Below are 15,411 nucleotides of genomic sequence, written 5' to 3'. Positions count from 1 at the left end.
CCGCGTGGGAGACCCGGAAGAGGCTCCTGGCTTCGGATCGGCATAGTATCGGCCCGTTGCGCTCACTTGGGGAGTGAATCATCGGACGGAAGATCTTCCTCTCTGTCTCTCCTCTCTGTATATCTGCCTTTCCAATGAAAAAATAATAAAAATAAATCTTTAAAAAAAAAAAAAAGTCCTTTGTCCTTCTTCACCCATTTGTCTTTCATTACCCATTCTACTTATCCTTCTGTATTACTCACTTCAGACAGGGGAAGCTTTCTGAAGTTCCTAGTGGCTTGTTTGTTGCTCATGAACTTCTTGAGTTACAGATAATAATATTCCTGTGTCACAGAGTCCTGGTGCCCCTCCTTCTACTTACATGGATACTGTTGCTACTGTATTCAAGTCCGTCCCATCCTCATGACTTCATTTCACCTTAATTATAGGTTTGATAAACCTCATCTACAAATACACTTACAATAGGAGTTGGAACTTCAATATATGAGTTTGGCAGGGAAAAGATATTCAGTCCATACAAGACTTTTAATTGAGAATAGGTCTATGAGACTCCTGAGAGCATGCATTGAATCCTGCGTGTTGATGAGCTGCAGTAACGATCCATAGCCTTTCTCAAGATCACTGAAGTTAAACAGCCACTACTCAAAGGCACCAAGATCGCCTGCCCCAGAAAGCTCCAGAAGCTGACAGAGGGAAACCAGTAGTACCTCGGGCTCCTTCCTCTAATTTTTTTTTTTAATACCTCAATACTAATGAACTTGCTCAACTTGCAAAAGAGGAACCATGCCATCATTTCCTAATTGTAGCAGCCAAGTTTTTTGTTGTTGTTGTTGCTTTGTCACAAATCTTGAGATTTAATCTCCCCACAAGGGTCCATGAGCAACCTTAGCTAAACAAGCAATTCCAGAAGCACAAGTCTTTCCTTTGCATAGGTAACTGTTACCTTGTCAAGGTCTACACACACTGTTCCTTAATCCTCCCTAAGAAATGAACAATTTCACTCACCTCCATTAATTCAGCATCTTAGCCAGGTGCCAGAATGGCAATTATGCTCTGGCCTAGACCTGGGCCAAGGACCAGTATGTGGTGCCATACCAGCCTCATGTTGTACTATGGCTGGGCACCCAAGAGATGGGTTTTAGGGCTGCAGGCAATGATCCAATTCTAGCTAATGTACAAAGTACCCAGTGATATTATTTCAAATAAAACTTAAAACACTGCAGACTGATGACGTCTTGTTAGCTCAGAGATCTTAAGAGTTCAGACATTAGTTCAGAGCAGTTCTCAAACGAAGAAAATGGATAGTGAGCATAATCTCCACACCATCCCATGTAGGATAGTATGGATTTAATACCTGTACCCTGAAGATATGAAAAAGTAATTTTTAATTTTTTTCTATCAAATAATTCTGGTTGAGTTCATAATTTCATTTCTATATCATAAGTGAAGGGATCAAACTTCAAAAAATTAAATATTCATTAATCAATTCATTCAGCAACCAAGAGGATTTGTTAAATACTATCTTTTTTTTTCTCTGACAAAAACTTAAATGGCATTTTTTAAAAGATATTTATTTTTTATTGGAAAGTCAGATTTACAGAGAGGAGAAACAGAGAGAAAGATCTGTCTTGGGGAGTTATCCAATGATTCACTCCTCAAGTGGCTACAGTGGCTGGAGCTGAGCCAATCCAAAGCCTGGAGCCTGGAGCTTCTTCCAGACCTCTCTCTCAGGTGCAGGTTCCCAAGGCTCTGGGCCATCCTCAACTGCTTTCCCAGGCCACAAGCAGGGAGCTAGATGGGAAGTGGGGCTGCTGGGACACGAACAGGCGCCCATATGGGATCCTAATGCATGCAAGGCAAGAACTTTAGCCACTAGGCTAGTGGGCTGGGCCCAAATGGTATTTGATCTATAGGAGCCCAAAGAGTCTTTCCAACTTGTGCTGTGAACCATTCAACTCATTGACCTTATTCCAAAGGCCATTTTAGATCTTATTTTTTTTCCTGGTGCTGATGTAGTATGACCCTGTGGTTTAGGCCAACAGGGGTTACAAGGAGAAAAGCCACAGTAATTACTGATCCAAGAGTGTTCTGAAGGCGTATTCAAGTGATAATTATTGTAGACTCATCATTGGAAGGATTGACATTTCAATCAGGTAAGTCTTTGTGTCCAGGATGTTGCTCTGTAGTTGTAGAATTAAGCTGTGTCCTTCAACTTCATCCTCTTAGAAGCCTGCAACCCTCTACTTTTAACTCCAGTTGGGACACTAAAACATGCTTCCAGACATGCCAAATAAACCTTGAGGAAGCCAAATCATTCCCAGCTAACAACCACTGCTGCAGACTGATTCATCACCTCAAAATGGAAGCCAAAAAATGTACAGACTATTATATCCAGATGTAAAGATACAATGCATTATACATCTGTACTTCCAAGTCAAAGATGGACTCCCAATGAAACTGTTAAATACATCTTGACAATAGGATGCTCGACTGTCCAAACCTACAATGTCAGGAGACACTTAAATAGCAGAATGACAGACTTATGACTCTTTATGAAGGACTGTATTATTGTAATAATATAGGGGAAAGCAGTAGGGTGAGGGGATTTGGAAAAGGAAAAAGGAAAATCCCAGAGCCCATGGAAATGTATCATAAAATAATAAAATAAGTAAATTTTTTTTAAAAATGTCAATCAAATTTCAAACATTTTTATAGTAACAGAAGGTTCATTTTTTGTGGAAGCAAATGTCTGGCAATGTGGCTAGATATTTCAGTTTCTAATGAACACTGGATTTCATCATCGACAACAAACAAGTATGTCATTCAGACATCATTTCAGTTTATCTTCACTTCTTGAACACATCAGCAAATTTCACATGTCAGGATCTGATGTAACTGGGTACAGTTTAAAGGCTTTTTAAAAAAACTGTCGAAGTCCAAACTCGTTTCCTACCTTATGGCCCACATATTTTGGTCTTTGTTTTATGCTTGTGTTCATCATTTTCAGTTTTGTAGTACTTTATTTTTGTTATTTAGCACAAGCTGCTTCAATCTTTTTTGGAGGAAAGGCAGAGGATCAACGTGAACCCAAGTATTTTTACAATATAAGAATAAAGAATTCTGTTTTGTGAGAAATATTTTACCTCCTTTATCCCATTTCCCAATTCTTCCTGTTGAGCATTCGCGCAATGACATTGGATAGAATACATTTTCTTTGATAAATGATCTACTATGTTGCATCATAACTTTTGTAGAGTTATTAGAAGCAGGGATGGATAATCAATATAGGACTCCTGGATGTGCTTCATTCTATAGCCAGCTCCATCACATATTGACAAAAAAACATACATTTCCCAGCTTCAGTTTCATTACATTGAAATTCAGTGAACCTTTATTGAAATGAAAATGGCTTTTGCCAGACCAATATGTGAAGGTACCTCAAAGTCTGCTTTGTAGCACATGTGGTTAGGCTGTTTGTCAACAGGATCTGTTTCTCAAGACTCTTAACTAGTGCCAGCATTGTAGCACCATAAGATAAATTGCTGCCTGCAATACTAGCATCCTATATAGATACCAGTTCAAAGTTTGGCTGCTTTACTTCCGATCCTGCTCACTGCTTACTGCCAGAGAAAAGCAGCAAAAGATAGTACAAGTATCTGGACCCCTGAACACCTATGGGAGACTCAGGTGAAGTTCCTGTCTTTTGACTTTGTCTTGGCCCAAACCTGTAGATGCAACCATCTATAGCATGCTTGGGGAGTAAGTCAAAGGACGGAAGATCTTCCTTTCTGTCCCTCCTCCTCTCTGAATATCTGACTTTACAATAAAAACAAGTAAATCTTAAAAAAAAAAAAAAGAGGAAGGAGAACCAGTCAGATTTGTATTAACTCTTCATGAATTGCAACCTGCTTGTTTAAAAAAAAAAATGAAATTGGGGCTGGCATTTTAGTGTAACAGGTAAGACTTCTGTCCATGATACCAGCAACCTGGCTCAGCCCCAGCTGGTCCATTTCCAATTCACCTGCTTGTCAATGGCCTGAAAAAAGTGTATTTAACTCTTGAGTTTCAGCTCTTGCATTCATGTGAAAAATACAAAAATTCTTCAGCTCCTGGCTTTATTCTGGCCCAGACGTGGTCATTATGGCTATCTGGGCACCCCCTGGGCACTCCTTGCCTCTCCCCCTCACTGTATAACTCTGATTTTCAAATACATGCATAAATCCTTTTAAAATTAATAGGTGAAATCTAATCTCTCTTGAGTAAACTATAAATAGTATTCAACACTGAGAAAAAACGTGTATGGTAAGGTACTCAGGATGAAATGCAGTGCTATCTGCAATGTACTTGAGAAAAAAAATTAAGATAGACCAAAGGGAGCTGGTGTGGCGGTGGCTAATCCTCCACCCTTGGCCCCTTGCACACACATGGCAGACCTGGAAGAAGCTCCTGGCTCCTGGTCTCAGATAAGCTCAGCTGTGGCCACAGCAGCCACTTGGGGAGTGACCCAAAGGATGGCAGATATCTCTCTGTTTCTCCTTATCTCTGTATAAAGTCTACTTTTCAAACAAAAATAAATAAATCTTAAAAAATCATGGATCAACGGAATACACATAAATGAATGACTAGATGAACATGTGTTAAAAAGCAAACACAATACATTGCTAATAATAACTATACCATTTTTTGCATTTTTATGTTTGAACATTTTCATCACAAAATGGGAAAATGACTGTCATTAGTTTAAATTTATCATTTTCAAATTTCTTATAGTCTGGGCTTGGTGAGTAAATCATGTTCATTAGCCTTCGTGATTTTCTCACCATTAATCACTTGTAACGTGAAAAGGTCTGTTTTCAGCCTGAGCAAGTGGTTCCTTTTCCTGTAATCATTTGAGATGCTACTCTCTGCACATGTTAATCTTTTTAAAAGAAAGAACAATCAAAATCACTCCAAATGTTTCCAATCCCAAAACTTTGTTTGAGAGTTAATTACTTTTGAATTTGTCCATGTGTAATGCTAAACTAGGTTAGCCTACTTTTCAAGGAATTCCTACAGGGTATCAGTAATCACGTGTTGATAGGCTGATTACCCAAAATAAAACCTCCAAATCTTTTATCTCCCCTCTTTCCCTGCTCCTCCAAGAACTATCAACTCTACTTTTTAAATAGCCTGAAGGGCCCAGTGTGGTAGCCTAGCAGCTAAAATCCTCCCTTTGCATGTGCTGAGATCCCATATGGGTGCCAGTTCAAGTCCCACCTGCTCCACTTGTATCCAGCTGCCTGCTTGTGACCTGGAAAAGCAACAGAGGACCACCCAAAGTCTTGGGACACTGAACCTGCGTGGGGGGGACACAGAAAAAGCTTCTGACTTTGGTCACTTGGAGAGTAAACCAGCAGGTACAACATCTTGCTCTCTGTCTCTCCTTCTCTCTTTACGTGTGGACTTTCCAATAAAAAGAAATAACCCTTAAAAATAAATAAACAATAATTTCTTCCATTTTCTGCATTACTAATGTCTTGCTCAAATTTATCTTGATAATATTCTTCAGGGCTTTGGCATTTTTTTTCTCTCCAACCCGTCCACGGAGGGCCTCTTCCTCCCAGAATGTTAATATATTCGTAGCGTTTCTCTGCTTGACAAGAGCTGTTCATCGCTATCAAGGTCTACCTAACTCACGTACTCTTCACAGAATGAACTATTGGTACATAGATTTTTCTTTGCAAACCATGATGATTTTTACTTCTATACTCAGCCCAAATGTCACCAACGCTGGGGTATCTTCCATGACTCATTCACATATACTTAATCATCTCCTTTCCCTGGGTGCCCACAGAATTTTGCATATTCCTGTTCTATAGAACATATAGGAGTATATCATAAGAGGATTATTGTAACAGTTTAAAAACACTGATTTGTTTAAATAACAGCAACTATTCTACAGCAAGTCTGTAGCATGCGGAAGCAGTATAACACAAAACATACGTTAAAACTTTTCTAAATCACAGTGAGTATTTTAGCAACAGTTAAGTGTTACTCGGGATGCCCGTATCCCGTATCAAGATGTCCGAGCAGGAGGTCCAGCTCCACTTCAAGCCCAGCTTCCTGATAACGTACATTTCGGGAGGCAGCAGGTGATGGGGTCCCTGTCACACATGGGACAGACCGGCACTGAGTTCCAGGCCCCTCGCTTTGGCCTGGTTCAAAGTCATCTACTGCAGCTATTCGGGGAATGAACCAAAAGATGGAAAATTTCCTGTTTGTTTTACATGTGATAAAAATAAATGAATAAATACATTAAAATGTTTTAAAAACAAAAGAGATTTTAAAAATAATTAATAAAAATATTTATCAAATGAATCATCTTATCCAAAAATATATTTTAGAGTTATCCCCAAGTACTTTTGTAATTGCTATTTAAATTCTGGCTCTAAATAAGGACGTCCATAAACTAGACTGCACTTACTGAGGGTTTAACAGCTTTTGGTTGAGTACAATTTCAACAGTTAGAGATTAAAGCCCAGAGCAATTTTTCAAAAGTATTGATTTCTCTATATACAAGTTCAATGTGAGATAGTATTCCAGATGTTTGCAGAATTTTATGCATAACACATTTCCAAGTCATCCTTATAACTGGAAAAGAAAACCATATTTCTTACATTATAATACTACTGCCACTGGTATAAGTTAACTAAAGTTCTTATGACTTCCAACGAAGCTAAAAACAATATTTCCTTTAAAACACGAAGAATTAAAATAGCAAGAGGTGTAGCATATCAGTTCTTCTGAAAGGTCTGGTGTGTACTTCTGTGATATGTAATCATGGCCCCAAAATACATTTTACAGAGTAAGTATGATCACTTGTCATGTTATAAAGTTATGTCCCTTCACATAAAAGCCAAATACAGTATAAAGCAACCTCTCACTACTCACAGTCACCATCCTAGCTGGTGAGTCCACAGTCATCTGTGATATTTCTAACTGAGATGATAAAGCAAGGGGCTTAGCTTTACAAGAATACCCTATCCAGCAAGCAGGGCATCACAGCTGGAGAACATCTCAATAGTGAACATACAAGGAGTTTTTAACTAAGACACTATAAAAAGCAGAATGGTTGAATGACAAATGCGTTCACTTTCTCTGGAGACACTGACTAGAATCCTACTCCCTGACTTGTGACCTTACAAGGTAAAAGGTACTCAATCACTCTGAAATTTATTCTCTCTGATACGATACCATGTCAACAGTGTCTACCTTTGGGTATTTAAAAATAAATGTCATTGTAATTCTTCTCCCAACAGCAGGCACAATGCAACTGCCTATTACAGATGGAAGACAGGAAAAAGCACCATCAGCTGAGAATCAAGAGTGACTGGGACAGGAACAGACCAAGGAGAAATCTCCAGCACCACCACTCAGATTGGGCAATGTCTTTACCATTAAAAAAAACCACATCTAAAATATCCTATCTATTCATGTGATTTTTGAAGGACAGGCATTCCTTGCACAAAGGAAATACTTTCTACTTTTAAAAAACAGAACTGAAAGATGCAGCAAAATCCAAATTTAGTCAAACTGAAGTCATGGCATGAGTTTTCCAGTTCCAGGAATGGAGTGTATATTAAGTTCTTCAACTGAAAACTACTTAAAATTCTTTTTTTTTTCTTTTTTACTTTTTTCTTTTTACTTAAAATTCTTGAACGAGAGATCTTTTGCCCTGTCGATTCCGATGCCTGGGGTGTACACTGAAGAGCCTAGGTTTGGTTCCCAACTCCAGCTCCTGACTCCATTCTCCTGCCAGTGCAGGCTCCAGGATTCAGCAGCAGTTCAAGTAACGCATTCCTGCTACACACCTGGGAGGCCTGGGCCCTCAGCCAACCTCAGCCGCTGCAGGCCTTTGGACAGTGAAACAACGGAGGAGAGCTCTCTCTGGCTGGCTGCCTATCTCTCTCCGTGAGGACAAATGCGAACATTGGCCTTGAAGGTCCCGGAGGTTTTCTATCTGCTTCCCCTTTGTCACAGCTCCGCAGCTGTTTCATTCCGGGTATCCACCAATGAGATGTCACTTCATCATGGTGTCTTACCTGAGAATCCCACCCCCCAATCTCTCGCGTCCCCTCCTTGCATCACCCTCCCACCTGTTACAAATCACCTGGGATAATCTTAGTCACCAGTCCCCGGAGCCCTCAGCACCCCCAACCAATTCCCCACACCCCCATGCCTTCCAGGCCCTCCTGGTTGGATCAAGTAAGCTCCCACATGTACTCCCCTCCCCATTTTACCTGGCTCTTCCCTTCCTCCTCCACCTCGCCCCCCTTCCCCTGCCCTGGCAGCTCCCCACCCTGCCACCATGGCAGGAGATGTTTCCCTTCCTGTTCTGTCTGCCACCCTCCTCCTATTCCTTCCCTGCTGGTATGGACGTAAAAGAGGACTTGGGTGCAAGAATTAGCTTTTTGTAAGAACTTCAGTGCACCTAAAAACTCTTGTCTCTGCCTATCTCCCAGTCTGTTTCACAAATATATAAAATAAGACAAAATTAATTTTATAATTAATTTATTAACCACAGAAATCTACATTAATTTGATTATTGTGAAGATCCATGCTTGATAGTCACAGGGCTAGTTTTTAGAGTGTGACCAGAAAAAAACAGCTTTTGCAGTGTCTGAATTCCAAGTCCGAAGTATTTTAGTCAGCCTGTGTGTGTAAAACCCTAGGAAGGGAATCCCAAAGTATTTTTCACAACATTAATTCATGTCAAATACTCCAAGGAAGTTTGGTTTAGCTCATTTTTTTTGAATTATTCTGTGGGAGGAAAATCTTTACCTTCCCAAAACAAAACAGAGGAATGACTAAGCCAATTTTTTTATTGCAATCTGATTCCATTCCAGATTGACAGTCTGATTTCCTCAGATCCTCTCCAGCTTCTTCCTTCCGACCAGTGGTTGGTTGTGAAGGTCACTACCACTGCCACACAGGGGAAAAAGAGAAGTAACCACTTCCATGCACACACTCAAATGCAGAATCTTGTCTCTGACTTTTGGAGCAAGCAATAGAAAAGCAGCAACTAAAATGAAACTCTGGAATTAGATATGAATTTAATTTTCCGCTGTGTTTTTCCTGTTACTACTTCGTTGTCAAAAATTGTACATGAAACATGTTCAAAGCTGAAACGCTGAGTACACAAATAATACTAAAGCACATCAACAGCATAATGGTGTGCAGAAAAGTCTTAGGATATCTGTGGATGGACAGCACACCAACTAAACCAACACTGAGTTAAGTGAAAAGATAAGGAGATAAGGCAAAGTTTGGCCAAAAAAAGAAGCCTTCAGAAATCTCATCACATAGGAAATTAAACACTTTTGGGGAATCTGCAGTTTTGAGCATATAAATTATCTGTAAATTGAATTGAATTGAATTCTCTGCTTACAGCACAACCATCAAGAGTTTTATTGTCTTAAAAGGGATATATTTACTTTGAATTCTACAACTTGTAATCTAGGATGGTAAACTTTGAAACCACAAATTCCTTTCCTTTTTTTTCCTTTTTGAATTTTCCATCCCTTTGGCCTCTTGAAAGGTGCCCAAAGCCCGAAATTATGATCATTACAATTGCCACCAAAAAAAAAAAAAAGCTCTTTGATCAGTTCATGAATTCAATAGCTTCATCGATTTTTAAATTAAATGTCTTCAGGGGTTTTTAAAATCCAGAGAAACCTGGCTTTCACATTTTTACTCTGGGCCCTCCCCAGCACGCAAACCTACTTCAGAAAGAAATCCTTCCCTAGCTCCTTTTATCACAAGCCTACTTATTTGCTTTTCCTAACCCCTCAAGTCCTGATCCTGGCAAACTGGGCTGTACTGGAAAATCATCAGGCATCCTACACTGTCATTTTTATGACTTGCAAACATTCTGATGCTTTTACACCATGAAGTGGATTGTCATTACAGAAAGGTTACTGACCCTGAAGAGCTTGAATCACTCTAGCAAGCTGAGATTCAGTTGTGGGCAGATAATTGTGCAGGTGAAGTGGTCACAGCAGGCACTGTTGCTAGGGGTTAGAGTACACTATCTTCCTGTGGGAATAGGTTGCTATGACCAGAAAGAACTTGCCAGAACACTTATGGTTTTCTTAGGCACGGAGGGTGTACATTGGAGAACAGATTTTGCTTTTTTTGTATCTCAGAAAACAACCAAGTCATCTCTAAAAACCGAGTGTTACATCATGCTATTGTTGGTATGACTCTAATTTAACCACATAGGGTCTATAGGGGAAGAAAAGGATCTCTAAGTTTCTTCAAAAAATATTACCTTATGCAAATACTACTGTGTCTGCCACGAATCTGATCCTATTTCTAAAGCCAAATCTCCACAAGCTTTGGAAGTATAACTACTATCAATATGAGTAAGATGATAGATACGTCACCAATCATCCAATCAGTTACTCTTTGCCTTTTGAAGAATACAGGTCACAGCACTTTTCAACGCAGAAGATAATTCTGTTACAAGAAATTACCTGTAGGAACATGGTCATGAAATAGCTGAAAGTGGCTTTTTTTTTAAATCTGAAAACAGCACAAACTAGAAGGAAAAAGCTAGGATACAGAGTCAGTAGACTGGAGACCTAGCTGAACTCTGCCAGTTACTGATTCCAGGAATGTGGAGAAGTTGTTTGCTTTCTCTGCTTCTCTGTTTTTTCTCTGCAAACTATAACGACCATGTCTTCTCCCTTCCATGGGGTTGTGGCGAAGTTCAAGAAAGTATCTGATGCCTGTAAATTCCATATTACTACAGAGATTTATCTTCGATACCAAAGACCAGCTTGAAAGTTAAAGCAAGTGACTCGAAAACCACATATTCTGGGCCTAAAATGATCATTTGAAACAGTAAAAAACCCCAAATCTCAAAACCATTAAAGCAACAATGAAGCCCAAGGGCGCTAACTGAGCTGGCCAGGGGAACAGGGACCAAAGGGAGCTAACTCTTTGGGAACAGAGGTCTTTGATAAACACTATCTAGCAAAAACAAAGCAAGCACTGCATCACAGAATTTGTTTCCGTTTCATAAATGGTCTCAAGACATTAATGAACCATTTTATTTTGCTTCAGATCAGCTCTGGAGCATCATTTGCGGACTCTCATGATTAATTCGGAGCCTGTATAACACCTCTGGACCATGCCAGTTTCTATAATAGTAATTCATACTGGAAATGGCTACACAGCCTGCATCACTAAATACTACTGAGTAGCACTTAATTTCAGAGATATCAGGCTGATGGGAAAAAAGAGTAATCCCTCCCCCCCTGCCTTTTTTTTTTTTTTTTTTACAGAAATAGCTAGATCAAAATGTGTATCTTGACACAACAACCTTGGGAAAACATTGATAACTTTGTCAGGGACCGCCAGACATGGCCTACTTGCTTAACTTCCCACTAATCAAGGGAACCCCTGTTGCTGTTTATGCATTACCCCCTGCTTTTTCTCATAATCTTCAGCTCTCATTTTCACATTTAAGTAAGTGGAGGAATGTGGAGAGCCAAATGGAATTTTTTAAAGGCTGTAAGCAGTAGGTTACTGCAAGAGTCTCCTGACCCAGAAAGATCCAAGGTTCACTACCTCCAAGTGAGACAACCAGTGCTGAAATCTGCAGCAGGCGAGAAGTATGACAAGCCACAAAAGCAGGTGGGATCCCAGCCGGCAAAGTAAAGCACATTTCTCCTCCTTCTTTACTCCCAACGAGTCTCTTGTCCTGATGCACAACGCATGTGTGTGCGCGCACACACACACACACACACACTCACCCAGCTTAGGGCAAAAAGAGTAACAGTGTGTGCTGCTTCTATTCGTGACCTACCTGGACCATCGACCTTCTAAGTTGAGCCACAACAAACAGCTGCAATAGTCATTTCATGATATTTGAGGTGGGGCCTGGGTGGAGTGGGTGGCCTCTGAAGGAAAGAGGTATTGGGGGCAGGGCCATAAGGGCAGCAAGGGAAGTGTGTCCCAGGCTAGTAAAAGCTCTCAGCAGCTGGCCTGGCAGATGCGAAAGCCATTGTTGAACTGTTTTCAAACAGAGACAGGCCACCAGTCAGCAGTCCTAGGGAGCTGCAAATTGGGACTGTTATGGGGGAAACCTAGCCCTTCCTGCCATGGAGTACTGACATAACACACATGGTATGTCTGATTTGATTGTCCAGTAATATTCTCACTTGCATTTCAGGAGTTGTTAAATGTAGATCTGTGGGATTAGCATACACATTCTACTTATTTTATTTTTAAGGATTTATGTAATTTGAAAGTCAAGAGTTACAGAAATGGAGAGACAAAGAGAGACAGAGAGAGAAATCTTTCATCTGCTGGATCACTTTACAGACAGCTACAAGAGCTGGAGCTTGGCCAGGCTAAAGCCAGAAGACAAAAACTCCTTGGGCTTCCCACATGGGAGGCCGGAGTGCCAACACATAGGCCATCATCTGTTCCTATCCCAGGCACATTGGCAGGAACCTGGGAAGTGGAACAGCCAGAATAGAGATCAGCACGCATATGGGATGCTGGCCTTGCAGAGTGCAGGTTTACACACTACACCACAACAGTGGTTCCTGCACGTTTATTTCCTGATGTATGCAGCTTCTAGAATGAAATCTAGGTATCATTCCTGCTCATGCCAGGTATAGAATAAGAGCTCTCTGAACCTCCGTTTGTCGGCCTATAAAAGTGGAATCGTGATACTGTACATAGCACATAGAGTTGTGAGAATGATGCTTAACGTCAATATTATGCCAGCTAGAGTAGCAGAAGTGTTGAGCTCTCTCTTGTAACCTGCACTGTGAGGGGGTTAAATGTGCATTTATCTCTTAGTCTTTAATATGAAGGCATTAAATTGCACAACCCATAATTCCTTGCCAGGCGTAAAAGCCTTTGACTCCACGGATATACCATCTGAGTCTAAATGGTTATTTTTATTTCTTTGTTACTATTATTTTAAAAGTCAATGACTATTCAATTAAAAAACAATGTGTGTTCAAAAATTCAGCAGTTGGTAAGTCAAAGGATACCTTGACTTCTGCTTAGATATTCTATTTTATTGTGGAGAGCTGTGTTATCCAAGAGATATGACATTCCACAGGAGTTATATATATATATATATATAAACAGCCTGTGGAGAAAGATCCCATAAACAAAGTTTCAGTAGAATGGCCCAGCAGGAGAGTCAGCGGGCTGTGTTCCGATAGGGAAGTTATAGACCACGTGGCCTCCAGCTGACCCAAAGAACCTCACACCATGGCACAAAGAGGAACAAAGGAGTTGAAACGATATTTCGTCATTGATACTCCAATTTTATATGTCCTTCCACCTTTTCGAAAAGAAAGGGGCAGAACTTCTAAATCGCAGTTCAAGTTGGGCGTCTGAGACCTTTCCCATTAGAACCGTTGTGTTGTGGGGGGAAATTCTAGTGCTGAAACAGCACGCCCTGCGTCGTGTTCGCCTCTTTCCCCACACACGAATGGGAGCCGAGAGCGGAGGGAGAGCAACAGTCCTCGGGATAGGAGGTAGAAGTTGCACACCAACTGTACAAGTTGAGGCCTCAAGACAAAGCTTTAGGCTGCTAGAAAATCAGGCGCACTTCGGGGTGGTCTAGTCTCAGGGTAAGAAAAACAACTGCCAGTAAAAGCACTGCTCTGCTCTCCCTGCTTATCAGCTAGGCAATCCGAGAGAGGAATCTGGTTATCTCCCTGCTGCCAGATTCAGAGGCCTGTCACTTGCCGAGCCTATGCAGTTATGTCATCTCGCATGGGGCTCTGCCCTCTCACATTTCCCCTTTTCTCCCTTCTTCTTAAGCATTTGTGTCCCCGAGGCTGCCACAGAAGGTCCTTGGCCAACAGCTGAGCTCCAGTACCGTGGCTGCTGTAACCGCTCTCCTGAGGACAAGTCTCCCCGTGACTGCTGAATGAATCCCATAAACAGCTCCTCCTTTCCCTTCTTGGGGAAGCCAGCAGCACTGCCCACCCCTCCCCCGCCTCTGCCCTGGGTAGATAACCAGCTCCAGGCAGCCCAGTTGCTAATCCAGGCCATAAAACCAGGCAGAAACACTCTGAGCATCAGAAAAAGACCAACCTAAGGAACATCAGGGCTACCTAAGCATGGTGGCTCTAAAGTAATAAAGGCAAATGAGCTTTCAGGGAGCAAGTTGGAAATCAGGCACAAACTCTGAATATTATTTCGAATCCAAATATGATTTTGCCAGTTCTCCATATTACAGACTGTTAAACACAGTTAAAAGCAATTGTCTTTAAAAGTGGCTAGAAAAAGTCAAGAGCCATAAGTAAGTTCACAGTTTATTTTAAACTATATTTTCAAGCTAAAACTGATTAAAATCAAATGCAGTCATCAGTTCAAAAAGCATGGCTATCACTTCAATACCATAGATCATAAACATCCTGGATACCTGGAAATAAACCAGGAATCAAGCGACACACACACCATTCATCCTCCAAGTTGGAAGAGAATTTTGCTGAAAAGAACGGGTTGCTTTTAAGTCAGCAAAAACACAAATGGCTATTCACGCGTGCAAGTAAGCCATCTCCTTTATAGGAAATATAGTGTCAAAGGAAAACCAAAATCGAAATAAAATAAAATGACTTTGGCGGGTGGCTGGTTCCCCAACCCCCACAACCACCACATCCCCACCACACACACACACACACACACACACAGAGGCAAGTTCTCCAGTTACTTACTGGGGCGGTCTGCGGTGGTTCGGCTCACTCCCATCAGCGCCCTGACTGTCCAGCTGCCAAGTGCCGAGCACGCCGCCAGCAGCTGTTTCCTTCAAGCTGGGACTGTATGTCTTAACCCAGTCACATGGGTCTCCTGATAAATACCTCCCAGTGCCAAGAGGTCAGAAACCGAGGGTCATTCTTCCCCCACAGTCCCCAACCTTCTCCTTCCCCCCTGGGTTGGTTTCATTAGCATGCAGAGTGGCGCATTCCACAATTTGTTTTCTCTCTGTGACAAACACCCAACAGCTGATGAGCCACCCTGGAGGGCAGGTCACTGCAAATGGAAAGCTAATTGTGACGGGTGTGGGGTGGGGAAGCAGACAAGCCCTACCCTCACTCATTGCACTCAGATCTCCCCCCAGCTCTTACAGCTAGAAATAAAGGGAAGCATGGGCTCTCACCACAGGTGGCCTCTCAGGTGGCCCTGCGGCACTTCAGCCTGCATACTTTCATTTTCTCAGCATCCCAGGCTCCGACTATCCTGTGGAAGGCAGAGCCTCACTAACCATCTAGGAGTGCTCCATGTTGACTTCCAAGGGCAGGGCTGGCTGTGCCCAGTGATGCTGAGCAGCCAGTATGTGAGGAGTTAATGAGGAAGAGCAAATGCACTTTTATCTAAAGAGAAAATGGAAGT

General features: G+C 41.5%; 1 protein-coding gene across 2 annotated transcripts in view; it reads right to left on the bottom strand.

The window, feature by feature from the left end:
* The window catches only part of RASGRP3 (RAS guanyl releasing protein 3), a 68,559-nt gene extending 53,491 nt beyond the window's left edge, over window positions 1-15,068 (bottom strand). Inside the window, exon 1 of one of the 2 annotated variants that reach the window (XM_040993059.1) lies at window positions 14,736-15,068. The gene's annotated coding sequence lies outside the window, so the exon portion shown is untranslated. The remainder of the gene's footprint in view (window positions 1-14,735) is intronic. The other variant, XM_040993060.1, reaches the window with a different exon arrangement.
* Between the last annotated feature and the right edge of the window lie 343 nt (window positions 15,069-15,411).

Source organism: Ochotona curzoniae, unplaced genomic scaffold, assembly GCF_017591425.1.
Source record: "Ochotona curzoniae isolate NIBS_2020 unplaced genomic scaffold, NIBS_Ocur_1.0 contig_883, whole genome shotgun sequence".
NCBI classification, from domain to species: domain Eukaryota; kingdom Metazoa; phylum Chordata; class Mammalia; order Lagomorpha; family Ochotonidae; genus Ochotona; species Ochotona curzoniae.
The sequence above is the reverse complement of the archived record's forward strand: the minus strand, read 5'-3'. Positions and strand labels throughout refer to the sequence as shown.